The 15,844-nt window shown below is 41.0% G+C and overlaps 1 long non-coding RNA gene across 1 annotated transcript; it reads right to left on the bottom strand.

Annotated features, from left to right (window-relative positions):
- Positions 1-3,270: 3,270 nt before the first annotated feature.
- LOC124515698 (uncharacterized) lies at positions 3,271-14,999 on the bottom strand. Its single transcript, XR_006962864.1, has 3 exons — positions 14,716-14,999; positions 11,016-11,069; positions 3,271-4,471 (listed from the first exon to the last, which is right to left on the bottom strand). It is a non-coding gene; the product is annotated as an uncharacterized LOC124515698 (long non-coding RNA).
- Positions 15,000-15,844: the final 845 nt, after the last annotated feature.

The raw sequence follows: 15,844 nt of genomic DNA on the forward strand, positions 1-15,844 counted from the left end.
TAATAATAAATGAATCAAAATACTGAATTGTTTGTTTATATTTGTTTAAATTTCAAGCATCATACCCTTCGCAGTGAAAACCCAGGCACCACCTGTGTTCTAATGAACTGACACTGAAATAATATTGTCTCCACAAAAGCCAAATCCACACTCAGAAGCTATTAATTGCTCTTGGTGTACGCAGAAGCTCTACTCAATATTTGGGCATCACAGATAGTATTGGAATACAAACCAACAGGTGAGAGAGAGAGAGAAAGAGAGAGAGAGCAGCTGTGGTGGCAGGACGAGGGCACTGAGGAAAGAGAGACTGAGCCTGACACCTAAGGAGGACAAGACACCCTAGAGCCTCATAAGGAGCAGCTCCCCAGTACCCAATCCCTTCTGATTATTCACTGTATCTGCTTTGGTGCCCATTCCATCATTTGGTTCTCTCCTGGAACAAGTGCCCTGGCCTGAACCCCAGTTTGAGGCTCCTCCCCCAATAATCTGTCTAGCCCTTACCAGTAGCCTCCTGTCAGTCACCAGAGCCTATCCATGAGACCCAGTAGCTGATTGGAGTCCTACTTCCACTGAAACAGAACCCCTCAGAAAGTAAGAGGTACTGCCTCACACTTGGCAAGAAGAGCCACTGAGCTCCTGAAAGAGCCCTGGATGTTGAGGTCAGCCTCTCATGGACTTTGTGCATCAAAGCCCTCCAGCTACTGTCGTTGAAACATTGGCCTCCCTCCCTGAAGTTCTGACATTAGACTTTCTCCTCACTCCCTCCGAGCCAGCTCTGAGGTCCCAACATGCCTTTAGCCCAGCCTGGAAGGGTTATAACATGTCACAGGTGATTTAAACTAATTTCAGTGGTGGTTAATGGATTTCAAAGACCTGACCTTTTGTGCATTAGGAAGATCTACTCTTCCCTTCACTTTATTTTGTAGCTATCATTTGGCTGGATGGCCTGCTGTCTATATTCCCAATAGCATTCATCACGCACAATCTGTCTTCCCTGCCAGCCTGCAACGATTAGGTCTGTATCCTTATTCTCGGCATGGAGTCCAACACATAGTAGGGAATTGGTAAGCATTTGCTGAATGAATAAATATGTGATACACGTGTATAATTGTCAAGCAGTTCATTTGTTTAGGACATGAAGTGCCCCATCACATATTTGAATTTATTAATTGGCCAATAATCCTGATGCATTAGTAAACACATTTAAACTTTAACATATTGGGGTGCCTGGGTGGCTCAGTCAGTTAAGCATCCGACTTTGGCTCAGGTCATGATCTCGCAGTCTGTGAGTTCTGGCCCTGTGTCGGGCTCTGTGCAGACAGCTCGGAGCCTGGAGCTTGGAGCCTATTTCGATTCTGTGTCTCCCTCTCTCTCTGCCCGTCCCCTGCTCGTGCTCTGTCTCTCTCTGTCTCTGAAAAATGAATAAACCTTAAAAAGAAAAATTAAACTTTAACATATTTACACATAAGGGCACACTTTCAAAAACCATTTAACTAATGTCTAGGGGTAGGTAGGAGGAAGATTATAAATATCTTTGCATTCAGTTGTTGTTTCATAGTATATACAGAATTTAGTTTGTATTACTGGCCTCTCAAGAGAGAATTGAAGCACAAATAATATGTTTTTATCTACCATCTTAACATGTGAAGTTTTTCTCCCTTCAAAAGAGTATTTGCCAACTTTGCTTTATAAAATTCTAAGTAAACAGAAGGAAAAGACAGCCCCTTACTGGAAGTAGCATTTTCATTCAACAACAGAACTATAATAAATATACTTTTTCTTGGGCTTCACATTCATCAGCAAAAAGTCCAGAAAACTATAGGTAGAATATATTGAGATAGCCTCCTTATCTTTACTTAAAACTAATAATTTTGTGACTTCATGACAAAAGGAAAAAATTATTTTTCAATGTTCAGTATCTATATGATCCCGGCTGCCCCTACTCTCCCATCTCAAATAAACCCAAATAATTTTCCAATTTTGTTCCCAAACCACTCTCTTGACCAACTGTTTATGACTTGGTGCCTTTATGTACTAAAGACAAGTGACAAACCAGTTATGGAAGAGAAGAGAAAAAATCTCTTCAGGTTGCTCTCCTAAAACCAAGGCTCCCTTTCTAATGTGTACACATATTTATACATGTATGTATCAGAACTAATCTAAGTCACAGGGCAGAATTCAATTCCATTTTGATGGCACTCTGCTATGACTCTGAGCCAGTCCCTTCAACACTCTGTTTCCTCATCTGTCACAAAAGAGTACTAAAATTTGCCCTTGGCCAGTTTCACAAAGATGATTCCATATCTGAAAACATACTTGGGGCTTCCAAAATGGGTTTATTTCATCTGACTCCATCAAAATCTTAATTTCCTCCTTTTCCAAATGGGGCATAATAATATCTGCCAACCTTGAACGTTTATTGTAAGGATCAAGTGAAGATAATACATATGCAAAAGCTTTGAAATTTGAAAATGTTTTACATGTGAAAGTTATTTTTATTCGAATACTTTCACAAATGCTTGTCTAATCTAAATACAAGTCATTGCAAACTACAATGAGACCTTTCCGATTGGGGGGGCCCCCTGTTAATATGAAGTGCAGGGAAGCTGCGTTGCTCCTGTGGCTAAATGCATCATCTGCAGAACATGCGTGTGCTTGGTGTTCTTTGTTCAGCAGTGAAAATCAGCTCCTACCATGACATTCACGTTCACTTCAAAATGTATTTTTAAGTGTCCACCGTGTGCCAGATACTTACTAGGAGTCGAGGGTATGCCTTAGCTCAGACTACTATACAGCATACCATAGACTGCGTGGCATAAACAATAGACATTTAGTCTTCATGGCTCTGAAAGCTGGGAATTCTAAGATCAAGGTGCCAGTGTATTCACTTCCTGGTGAGAACTGGCTTCCTACCTTGTAGACAGCTACCTTCTCGCTGTGTGCATGGGGACAGCAAGCTCTCTGTGTCCTTTTTCTTACAAGGGCACTAATCTCACCTTGGGCTCCCACCCTCATGACCTCATCTCAACCTGATTACTTCCCAAATGCCCCACCTCCACATACCATCACATTGGGAATTAGGCCTTCAATAAATCGATTCTGGGAGCTAGAACATTCGGACCAGACGAGAGTATAAAGATGAAAGTGGCAGTGTCCCTGGCCTCAGAGAAGCCTTATTCTAGTTGAAAGAAGACACATAAAGGCAACACAGCAGTGCAGAGTGTTAAGTGCTGTGAGGACACAGAAGAGCCAGCCTCAGACTTCCAGGAGGAGATGACATGTGAGCTGAGTTAAAGAATGAACACTCAAGTCAGCCACACGAAGGGAAGGAGAGAATACTCCCAGTAAAAAGCATAGGTGCAAAGGCCCTAACATTGGAAATAATATGGCTTAAGGAGAAATACAAGCAATAGAACAAAAGGTAATGTGCCCTTTGAAGATTGGCAGGAGACGAAAATGAAGAAGAGAATATGTTCCACCCAAGAGAGCCTCATGTGCTTGGCTAAAGAACCTGTGGTTTATGGCATAGGCATAAGAAATGCTGCAGTATTCAAACCGTGGGGACAGGCAAGATTAAACTGGCCCGGTTTCTTGGATTCTCGATTTTATCCAAAACTATGGAAGAGGTACAAAGTTTAAACTGAAAGGTTATCATTTCAAAACAATATTCATAAATATTTAAACACCCACCCTCAGGGGTCCATCTTTGAGGTTCGCTGAGTTTGAGGAATACCACAGTCATGTCATTGGGAACTGCTGACAGTGGTGACACAGTCAGATAGATGTTGTTGTAGATCAATGACTCATACCGGTGATGGAGAATAGATACGAGGGAGGAAAGACTGGAAACAGGAAAGCCAGTCGGGAGGTGGGCACAGCGTTCCAGGAAAGAGATGATGAGTACCTGAAATAGGGTAAGATGAAAGTGTGGAGGATTTGGGAAACGTGAGCACGTGTCAGGAACTTGTGGAGGTAAGATCGTTAGCATTTGCTGACTCATTAAATATGGATTTTTTTTTTTTTTTTTTTTTTAAGAAAAGAGTCAAGGGGCACCTGGGTGGCTTAGCGGGTTAAGCGTCTGGCTCTTGATTTCGGCTCAGATCACAATGTCACAGTTCGTGGGTCTAAGCCCACAGAGGGCTCCTGTTGCTGACAGCATGGAGCCTGCTTGGGATTCTCTCCCTCCTTCTCTCTCTCTCTCCCCCCTCCCTCACTCATGCATTCTCTCTCTCCCTTTCTCAAAAATAAATAAACTTTTAAAAAAAAATTTAAAAAGGAGTTAAAAGTCACCCCAGGATTCGGGCTTGGAAGACTTGGGATGGACAGTTGTGCCCTTCAATAAGCTGCAGAATATAGGAGAAAGTCAAAAGTTAGATTATCCCTTCAGCTCTGACCATGTACATTTCTACATACCCATGAAAATCCAGGTGAAGATGTTCTGAATTCCTCCTGATAGTCTTCTCCGATTCTCCTGCGAAAAATCACAAGCATTTGCAAGGTGGTCAGAATTAGTGGGCCATTCGGCTTTATCTCCTTCCTTACTTCCGGTGGCCATGTCTAGACTTCCTATATGACCTGGGTTCGCCTCCTTCACTATTTTCTCCGATGCTTCTTAGCATCTATGACAGAGTAGTGGCTGCCTGAGTGTGGTTTTCTTAGGGAAGCACAAACACCCAGTTCCTTAAGCTCCTTGGTTTTTTAACCTTTTCAATAACACGCCATATGTCACTGACTTGAGGACTATTCTTAAATAAGTAACCTAGAAGAAAATTCATTATCATACCATCCACAATCTCTTAGCCTCCCATGTCCCTATTTCTGAACTTTATTTCATTTCCAACAACTTCGTTTCTAATCTTGCTCCTGGATTCCCAATTATAATAAAACAAACACTGATCTCAGGTGGGGAATAAGCATCAGAAACAGATGAACTCATAAGACAAAAATCTTATGTCTCTGTCCTCCTGTTTTCATGCAAATGTCCCCAGTAATTAAATCAGGGAAAGAAAATGTAGCAAAAACATATCAGCCAAATGGTTTCAAAATTTCAAAAGAAGCTGTAAATATGGTCTTTTTTAGAAGATCAGGTTCTAACTAGAGTATGAGAAAGGGTAACAGTTGTTCTGATGAAGCAGTTTTTAAATTCTTGTCAGTGATTTAAAGAGAGATAACTGATGTATGTTGAAGAAGCTGGCAAGATTTTTAAATAGTTCGGACGCTACAGGGAGCATTTTTTTTTTCTTAAAGCAATGTACTCAGAAGTGTTGGCAAGATTTTATTTGAACGTAGCAGTGCTTATGTGAGGAAGTTATTTTGAATTACCCTAGTATAAATATGTATGACTTTATTTGTATTGAAAATTTCCTTTGCAAGCGAGTGACTGAGGGACTGTTATATCTCTATTGCTTGGCAAATGATTTCAGTATTTCATTTTGGAAATAAAATACTCAAAACTCAAAAATAATGCCAGACTCCTGTTTATGACCACAGGTGATTTTTGTGCCTACGTTAATACCTTTTAACTCCTATTTGCCATGTGGCACAAATGGCATCTGTTGTCTTACGTCTGGCTTTTTTTATACAGTATACATGCATGCAAGCATTCATTCATTCGGCAGACATTATTCAGAACCTCTCAGCCACCAAGCTCTATGCTAGGCACAAGGCAGACAGCAATAGTATTGAACTGGCCTTCCTTATAATATTTCACGTAAGCATTCTGTTTCCTCTGGGCAGTTTTCTGCAATATAGTGGAAATTTCTAATCTTAGCATCATAGCTTATTATTTAAAAAGCTAAGCCTGTTGAAGGCTGTGGACAAGGCTAACTTTGAAAGATAGTTTTTCCTCTCAGCAGAGAACACCAAAACAAGGGTAAGAGGAGGTGAGGGCCCTGAGAAATAGGACCTGAAGGGGAAGGAAGAAGAGAGAGGGAAGGGTACTGGAGAAGCAAAGCATTGTAAATAGGGCTCATACTTTTCACCTCTGGACTTTTGAGCAACCAGTTACTGTTCTACGTGAAAATGAAACTCCTGGCAGGAAAATCATCTAGCCCCTGTGCTGATGGAGCCTGTTCGTTTACTTAAAGGAGAAACAAAACACAACCCTACACCTTCTTTGTTTTCCTTCTTCAGCTCTTGTGTGGTGTTAGCAGGTGAGGAGATCATTTATTCTCAAGTGCAACTTCACACTTGGCGGCATAAGCAAATCATACTTGTACTAGTCCGGTCCATTTCCTCCTTATGATTTCTTTCCTTTTTCAGAGAAAACCTCTTATTAAATTTTAATATATTTACTTAAAAATCAACCACGAGAAGGCTCATCAGAGCCATTTAAAGGGAAAGACAAATATATACACATAATTCTGCATATGCTCCTTCGTTTATCTGAGGCCACGTGTAAAGCTGATACAGCGGAAGGGAAATAAGCCAGCCTAACTTGATAAAAAGGAAGTGTGTGAGTCTAAGTGTCCATGGTCCCTGCCTGCTACCCTCATCTATCCTCGTGCTCATCTCAAGCCGTTACAAGTGTGAAACAGGAGCTCACTTTACTTCCCTTTAAGGCTTTTTAATGAATGGCAGATTCCACAAAAGACAACAAATATTTACTATATAACAGGCACTGTCTTAGGGGATTGGGAAAGATACATCAGGGGTAGATCATCTTCCTTTGTCAAATAAATTACTATTTAAAGATCCTAAGTGAAGCAACGATTAAAAATTTCCAAGTGATGGGGTACCTGGGTGGCTCAGTTGGGTAAGCAGCCAATTTTTTATTTGAGCTCAGGTCATTATCTCACCGTTTATGAGTTCGAGCCCCATGTCAGGTTCTATGCTGATAGTGCAGAGCCTGCTTGGGATTTTCTCTCTCTGCCTCTCCCCTGCTCCCTCACTCTCTCTCAAAATAAATAAACTTCAAAAAATTTTCCAAGTGATGGTTTTGCTTCAGTATCATAAAACACATTACTTTGCCCCAAATCCAAAGTTCAAAGTGATTTCAAATTGCAAAACATACTTCACCCAATCCTGAACATTCTCCTCAAGCACGCAAGAACCCTCCCTAGTAGAAGTAGAGATCATCTTTACCTAATGACCGTGGCAAACTATTGTAAATAACTTTTCAATATCCTATATAAATGCCGGATGATAGTAGGTAATAATACACCTCAGGATCATGCTGATTTCTCTAAACTGAAATTCCAAATACTTATGAGATAGATAAATTAAGCTTTAAAAGAATGAGGTTTTAATTTTTCCTTCTTGTTTTGAAAGGCCAAGAATTTTCTGTGAACATTCAGTTTTGTTCTGTCCCTCTTGTCTAGAAGGGTACTAGCCATGTGCCAAGAACAATAGAAATACCAGCTTCCCTCAACCCAGAAAAAATACCCCTTTGCCACAGGAGCCATACTTAGGTTCCACAATGGCCAAGGAAAAACCTAATAGGAACAGATTGTGCGTGTGTGTGTGTGTGTGTGTGTGTGTGGCAAAGTCAGTTCCAGAGAGAGAGAAAGAAGCCTGGTTTGCACAGTAGTAGAACCACTAGAACAATATGCTCCGTCCCTGTGTCCACGGCCCAGTCCTCCCCTGACGCCCTCCTTTCTAGGGCATGGGGTAGAAAAGTCACGTACACAGTAGATCATGCCAGGGCCTGCTGACACAACCCTACTCTCAGATTTACGGGCAGGAGAGTGAAGCAATGTCTGTGCTACATACGTAGTCTTACTTTTATTTTCATTTTTTTAGGTAGATGTTTCAGCACTTGACTGGGGGGGTTGGGAAGAAGATATTGCAGGAAAATTTCTCAGTGCTATTACATCCCTTCTACCCACTCTGCAATCCCTTCAATCTTCTGAAGTTTGGGTGAGGGTCAGTGAAGAGCTTTGGACGGTGTTAAGAGCCTCTTCTTTTTACCTAGCACAAATAGGATCTCTGATACTTCCTGGCCATGCTAAGCTGGCTACAAGACTACTTCCTCCCATGCCAGGTCATACGGAGAGAATGAGGTGGGAAAATATTTTTCCTTACAATGACAAATGGCCATGTGAAAAATGGAGTCTCAGGGGCTAGTATCATGATGTTTATTATCATGAACACCTGACCTTTCCCACTACAAATTGAGAAATTCCATGGTAGTTTTCTAACTTTGTTATCAGTGAGCATTGATTTCTGTACAATGAAAGAACCAGTTAAGTAATTCCTAGTAAATCATAAAATAGTTAAAACAATTAAATAACAATAAAATAATTATAATAATTAAACAGATGTTACATCTACTCTACTTTTTTATAACTTAACTTCATGTTTTTCAGGTAATTCATGGGAAAAAACTCCTATGTATTTTTTAAATGTTTGTTTTATTTCGAGAGAGAGAGAGTATGTGTGCACATGTGGGGGAGGGTCAGAGAGAGAGGGAGAGAGAGAATCCCAAGCAGGCTCTGCATTCAGCAGCTCAGCACAGAGCCCAATGTGGGGCTCAAACCCACGACCACAAGATCGTGACCTGAGCCACTATCAGAAGTCACTCAACAGACTGAGCTACGCAGGAATTCCTATGTATTGATAGGTCCCAGATTTTCCTATGTACTGATATGCCTGTCCTGAATCAGACATTTTACATATATGGTTATTTTTTTTCACCACAACTAGCTTAAATCTAAGTGTTCTTTTGCTCTTTTTATTTTTCTTAATTAATCTCTATCCCAACGTGAGGCTCGAACTCACAACCCCGAGATCAAGAGTTACGTGCTCTACTGACCAAGCCAGCCAGGTGCCCCTCTTTTGCTCATTTTTAAAATGAGGTTCACAGGGGTTTAATATCTTGTTCTCAATATATAATTAGTACACAAAATGCATGAAATCAAATCCAATTCATCTAATTTCAACATTTGTATATTTGCCTTTATAATATGCTATCATGGAGGAGAATATAAAGAAGCTAGTGTCAAATACATTGATGTTCAGTTTGCACTCAACAAGTGACAAAAGAAATTGTACAGAAAATAAAAACTATTCATGATCTTCATCACTGACTTGTCCTGTGCTTGGGCCCAACACTGGGGTCAGGGTGAGCCAGAAGGAACCCACGTATGGGAGCTCTCCCTGAGGTGGGGGTCCTGGAGAGAAGACCGAACTGAACTGTGAAGCAACAGACAACAAAGCTAGAGAAAGCATTTGACCTGAGCGTTTGACTTGAGCCAACGTTGTAACTAGAAAAATGAGCCGAAGCATTAGGTCCAAAAGGCAAAATAAGCCATACGTGGAAACACAAGGACTAACCCACTCATCCAGGAAGATTGGAAGTCGATCATAATGCAGGGCGCAGGGTGGGTGGGCACAAGCGGTTTAGAAGCATATCTCGAAAGGTGAGATGATACTGAGTGAGATGTGCCTGGCCTTGGCCACGAAGGTGGACCTGACACATTCAAAGGTCCACACAGAACCAGACACTTAAATTCTAGAGAAAGTCATCAATTCTCTCTAGGTCACATCTAAAACTGCCAGGCATAGAGAAGCAGGTTTGGGTTTTTTTCCTTAGCTGTTACCATTTCATAGTTGTGATTATCATGAAGAAGATCATTTTTGAGAAGAAGGTTTTTACATTTAAGTATCTGAAATAACTCTGAAAAAAAATCACCCCCGAATAGTACATTAGAACTGAGTAGAGTACAAAGTTTATAACTTTGACCTCTTAACAGAATAAGGACTATTAAAGAAGACCACAAAGCAGTGTGAAGCTATTTCCAGGTCACCAGACAATCTGTAGGTACAAACAATTGCTGGTCCCATTTCCCTTCAAAAAGGGAAAAAGTAAAAGGTACAGGTCACTCTGAGCCCCTAGTCTGATGTCCAAATGGCCCTTTTGGTGGCTTTGACCTATGAGGAGCACGGAATGGGTCCTTAGAGACAGGAAACAATTAAGGGACACTTTCAGTGTTTTGAGGAGTCAGAGAAAACAACAACAACAAAAAGCCATCAGTGTTGGGATTAAAAATCGCAATAGTTTTTTTTCCCCTTAGCATTTGCATTGATTTTTCAGCTTTTGCATCAAAAAGAAAATCTGGCCTGGTGGATATTTAAGAGGCTAGGGAATTTCATTTTCCATTTAATAAACTGATTTTCTCCCCCACTATAGGTACTTGGAATTAGCACAAACCCCAGGATAACTACAATTCCAAAAGGGAATGTTCAGTTCATTATGAATGGTCTGACAGCAAATAACGGTCTGACAGCCAAATTCCTGGTCTCCAAATTTGTAAGTTTGCCTTTTTTTTTTTTCTCACAATTCTTACTCAAGACCGCTTCTGAGCTTTTGCACATTTAACCCTTACACTCAAAGACAGTATTACTCGTGTTACTAAAGAACACGAGAAACTTCAAGTTTATACACTTGGATTAAAAGAAGTCTGATATTTATAACCAAATAATGACCATCTTGAATACAATAAATTAACTGCTGAACTAACATAATAAAGAAATACTGTATTTATTCTCACGTCTGTGGCTACACATCCTTTGAACAGGTCTAAAGAATCATAAACCAGCCATAAATCTTATGATGTTTTCCATTTTATTTCTTCACTTTAATGACATAGTACTCATCTCTCAATAGGAAAATTATGAATGATACTAAAAGTTAAATCGTTGTTTTTGGTAGTCAAAATTAATTTATACTGTCTTTAATTGATCTGTATGTTCCACATTATTTTTTCAATTTTTCATCATAACAATAAAGCTACACCATAATGACGTTTCATGTATTACTTCATTGAATTCTCAATAAAAGCCCTAAGGAATGAACACTATTAATGTACCCACATTGTTGATAAGGAGACAAATTTAGAGAAAATTGCCTGTAATCATACAGGTAATCATCTGCACTGTTAGTATCCAAAATAGATACTTTGAACTTCAACTGACACAGGGATATACAGATTCCAGGGATATATTTGCGTGATCATTTTGAAATAACTTTACACCAGTGCACATACTAATAAGTAAAAAAAAAAATGTAAAATTACCTTAAGTACCACGTCTTAATTATTTGTCAACTGCCTCAATGATCCACTTTTGACCTGTATAAATAGACAACCGAGAAGTTCAATGATCAAATCCCAGTATGAAAATATGGTGCATAATTAGTGCACATCTCTGCATTTGGGGAGGACAGCGAATTGATTTTACATAGGGCATTGTTTTTCCTAATTAATTGTAGTTTTGTCACATGTTTGTATGTGATTGCTACATAAGTGGTTTACAAATTGTTAAGTTTTATGGATATCTAGAAAGAATAATACAATTCAATGAACTTACACAAATGTTAAAGAGAAATTTTACATTAAAATGTTACTTTGTTTCTTTGTCCTGAGAGAATGAATTCTTTTTAAAAAAACACAGTTAAAATCAAGCATTAGATATGCAAATATGTGTTCAGATCAGAGATACCAAAATTATTCAAATGATTAATTATTCATCATAAAATGTCAATTAATAATTATGAAGCATAAAAGGCATCTTTCTAATGCATCTTCATTTTTCTTGGCCTAAAAAGGGGCTTAATATACATGTTCAATTGACTTCTAACAAGTTTTTAAAATGCAACAAAGTAAACAAATTGTAAACAAGTGCAAACTCTGAATTTTAATAAGTGAACAACAAATGTGCTCAAAATGAACAAAAAGCAAAAAAAAAAATAAGGAAAACAAAAAACATAGCCACATTCATGACCTACACGGCCCCATGCTCACTCACTTGCCAGGGAAGGGGTCAACCTGGCCAAGAAACCAACCCAACAACTCAAGTTGTGAATGTGTTTAGCAAGTACAAAATAAACATGATGTTTCTCTCCGAAGTGGAGAGAGGAGAGTGGGGAGGAGAGTGCCTTGGGAATTTTTTACACTTTGTGAATAGACATTAAAAGATAAAGCACAGTTTAAGTTTCCTTAAATTACCTATTATAACTCCTAAAGTCCATTAAGCACTGCTAAAATATCACTGTAAATGAAAAATTTTCACAGTTTTAATTGTCAATAATTTCCCTGTGTCAACTATTTTATTAATTTTTCCAGGAAGGTTATATCTTTTAAAAAGTCAGTTTGAGCTGATACAATTCAGAATAAGAAACCATTTGATTACTAAGCTATTGATTTATATTTATGATTATGATTATGATTTACTTAGCACTGACACCTGGTGAACTTGATGACCCAGGGAGTTATTTTAGTTAAGGCGTCCCTGACCTCCCGCTGGTAGATTAATTACATATTAAACACTGTGTTTTCAAAACTAAATGATAAATCTGGACCCTTAAAGGAGGCACAAAAGAATCCGAGCGAGAGAGGAGGGGATGCTAAGAAACAAAACAAGAGACGGCAAAAGGAAGATAATCAGATAAAAAGAAAAGAGAACGTAGGAAATGCAATTGGGAAAGAATTTCAAGAAAATAAGGATAAAGGGCTGGGAGGGCTGACAGGAGGGCAAGAAGGAGGGAGGAAAGGAAGGGTTTGGGGTTTTTAATTCCCTGGCGAGGCTGCTGGCGTCCGCGCCCTTAACGCCACAGCCTTCCAAGTTGAGGCGAAAGCCACCTCCTCGGGCCTGCGTCGCATCCAACTTACTCCAAGTTTTCTGGTGACTCCTACAGGGCCCCTTTCCGTCCCCGCCCCCCCCCCCCCCCTTAGAGAGATTGACAGTCGCGTGGAGGAGGCTTTTCCAGGCACAGCCTTTCTCATGGTAATCAGCCCCCAGCATCACCTCCCGGCTGCGGCCGCTCCCGCTCCTTGCGCAGCTCGCGGACCCCGGGGACCGGAAACGGGGCGGCGGGCGGGGAGCAAGCTAGCTAGCGACCCAGGTCAGCTGACCCGGCGGCGGGGCGGGGGTCGCGGGGTTCGCGGGCGGGGACAGGTCCGGGGGAGGGCGGGCGGGGACCGACCCTCCCCTCCCCCCCACGTGCTCCTCCGCCCGTTCGGCTGGGCCTTACCCTGAGATCAAATGGAGGGACCGAAGCTGGGGGCGTGGGGGACCGAGCGCGCCGAGAATTGGGGGCGACAATCAGACCTGTTTTGCATCAATAAATTAAGACGCTCATTTGAGTCCTGAAGTTTGCTGGTTCCTGTCAGTGGAGACGTTGGCAAAAGCACTGAAGCCGAGATTCAGCCTTAACTTCAAAAAATAAAGGAAAATAAAATAAAAAGAACCCCCTCAGCTGGCCGCCCTGCTGGGGCCAGGTGACGTGCGTGATTCCATAGCCCGCGGGCCTCACAGCAGGAACGTTAGGGTCGGTCTGAGGTTCTCTGGTCCTTGATTTTGTTGAAAAGGGTTTCTCTGAGAGATGCTCCTGATTTTTTTTTTTTTTAATAGATTTTCCCCTCCTATCCTAGGCTCAACTCCGAATGGATTGGATTGCAAGTTTGCACGTGAGAAAACCGTTTGGCTTGGCTTGGACCCCTGCCGCCCCCCCCACCCCCTCCACACACACCCCAAACCAGGGGTCTCCTTTATCACCCTTTGCTTGCAACTCTAAAAGAAGTTGCCCACCTCCTGCGTAACAACCCAGGGTTGAAATAATTCCTCTAGATGAAAGATCAATTCCGTTTTCAAAACGAGAATAGTTTCCTTTTTTTAAATTTTCTCCACATGGTACAAAATAAACAGAATTTGCTTTAAAAAAAAAATCATTAGCTGTGGCCAAATTCGAATTCCTTCTACAGCCTGTGTGTTCAAGGGCAGAAACATTGTATCTCTTTGGGCTTCTGGGCCGGCAAGCGGAGCTGGGGGCTTGGGGGGTTGGGGGGGGGTGGCAATCTGCTGTGAAAGTTGAGGAAATTGACAGACTGTGAGGTGAAGAGGGGGACCGTCACCAGGTCCTGGCTGAAGGAAATTGGAAAACAAAAGTGCATCTTCTTACCCTGACTGGGTGGAGGGAATCCTGAGGGAGGCAGTTTATTTTACTCAAAGAAACCCTAAAGAATTGTTTTTCCTCCCTCCAGTGTCGATTGCAATATTATTTCATATTTACATGTATCTGTTGTTTTAATCCCCTTCGTCTGCGCTAATCTCGAAATGGATTATTAATGGGGAAGAAAGATCGGGAAGGAACGATTCATTTGCAGGACTTGTTTTGCTGTGTGAGGAGACGAAAGCACCAGTCCTCTCTCGACTTTTCCCTGCGCCCAGCCCTCCTGCATCCCGCTGATCCCACGATCACCATTGTCCCCGACCTGGCCTTCGGACTCAGGGAGTGTTCGGAACAAATTTATATTCGGCTTCCTCCCGTCTCCCCGCCAGTGCGTCGGTGGGAACTCTCGGTCAAATGAGGAGGGGAGTGCCAGGGGCGTGCCAGGCAGGGGCGGGGGGCAACCTGCCCGCGCGCTCACCCCTCGCAGAAACCCTTCCCTTGCCCTCATCCCAACATACACCTTAATGGGAACCTGAAAGATTGCTTTTTTACCCCAAACCAAATACTTGAAAGTCGGAACTCCCAGTGCTAAGTGTTGGGGCTGCCTCCTGCCACTTGAACAATTACTGAGCCCACAGTAATCAGATGATTAGGTGTTTTTAATGGAAATACTTCAGTCTTTTTTTTTTTTTAAGTCAGATCCTAAGTAACCTGACACTAATATACATAATAAAGACAAGTGATTTGTTAGCCCTTCTCTGAGATCCTTTGACCTGAGGTTTTTGCCTGTGACTGTGTGTCTGAGACTGTAACCCTCCAAGGACTACCTGGGCTCCAGCAGTGGGGTCTTGCCTGGAATCACTCCTTTGCAGTGGGATCCTTCTTCCATGGGAATGGGAGAGGAGAGGCTGAAGAGCAAACTTCTAGAGAAAGCTGGATTCCATTTTTTTTTTAATAAAAAGGAGGGGGAAGTGGGAAGAGGAAGAAAAAAAGACATTAATAATACAGCTAAATCTCAGGGGAGGAACTTGATAAGTCAGACATATATTTAATATAAATATGTACTATTAAAAGCAATGTAAAACTAAAATTTTAAATATTTCTAACCCATATTGGAAATCATTAATTTTCTTTTTTTACAATTAACTTTAGAATGATGATCTTGAATGCTCCTCTTCTGTAGGTAAATTATCTGTAATGGTGTGGGGGAGAAAATTAATTTACGTAGCTATTCTCATTGTAATAAAGAATCAAGTTAAGAAAGAGATGAGTCTGTAAACAACTGTGAAATTTTACTTTTTTTCATCTTAAAGTAAGAAGTGGCTGTGGTCACACTAGATGGTTATTTCCCTCCCCCCAAATATGCAAAATAGAAAGACTTGCACCTCTGGGACTATGGATGTGGCAACCCAAGTGGTGGCTTTTCCCTCCTCTGCGTGCAATTGCAAGTGACTCCTGCATTCAAAGTCTTGCTTTAGGCACACATTCAAAGCACAATTCAAAGCAGTTTATCTTAATATAAGTAAAAGTCTAGTGTTGGATCAGGGTATTATTTGTTTCAGATTTCATCAGACTGAAAACAGAGGGCTGTGACACTGAACAATATTAAAGCAGAAAAACTGGTGGTGAGGTGGTTTAATCCTCCTGACACCTCCACCTTTACCTTTGCAAGGAAGTCCAAAGGCTGTTGGGACTGGAAGTTTATTTTGTGCTCTGAGGTTCTCAAGCACTTTCACTCTTAAGAAAAAAAAAAAAAAGTCTCACAGTTCTTTAAGAAATTGAGCCTGAACCATTGGAGGCTAAGAGATTTCTTCCTTTTCCGATAAATGCCTGTGCTCAGCATCCTCAAATTTGGCTGTCTTTATTTACTTCTATATTAGTTCCAATTACGTGCAGTGTAAACCAGCTTTTTGATTAACAAAACAGCAGAGCATTGGTTAAGAACACTTAAACTTC

Source organism: Lynx rufus, unplaced genomic scaffold, assembly GCF_022079265.1.
Source record: "Lynx rufus isolate CCGP_SWC_20201006 ecotype Redwood Valley unplaced genomic scaffold, mLynRuf1.p SCAF_2, whole genome shotgun sequence".
NCBI classification, from domain to species: Eukaryota; Metazoa; Chordata; class Mammalia; order Carnivora; family Felidae; genus Lynx; species Lynx rufus.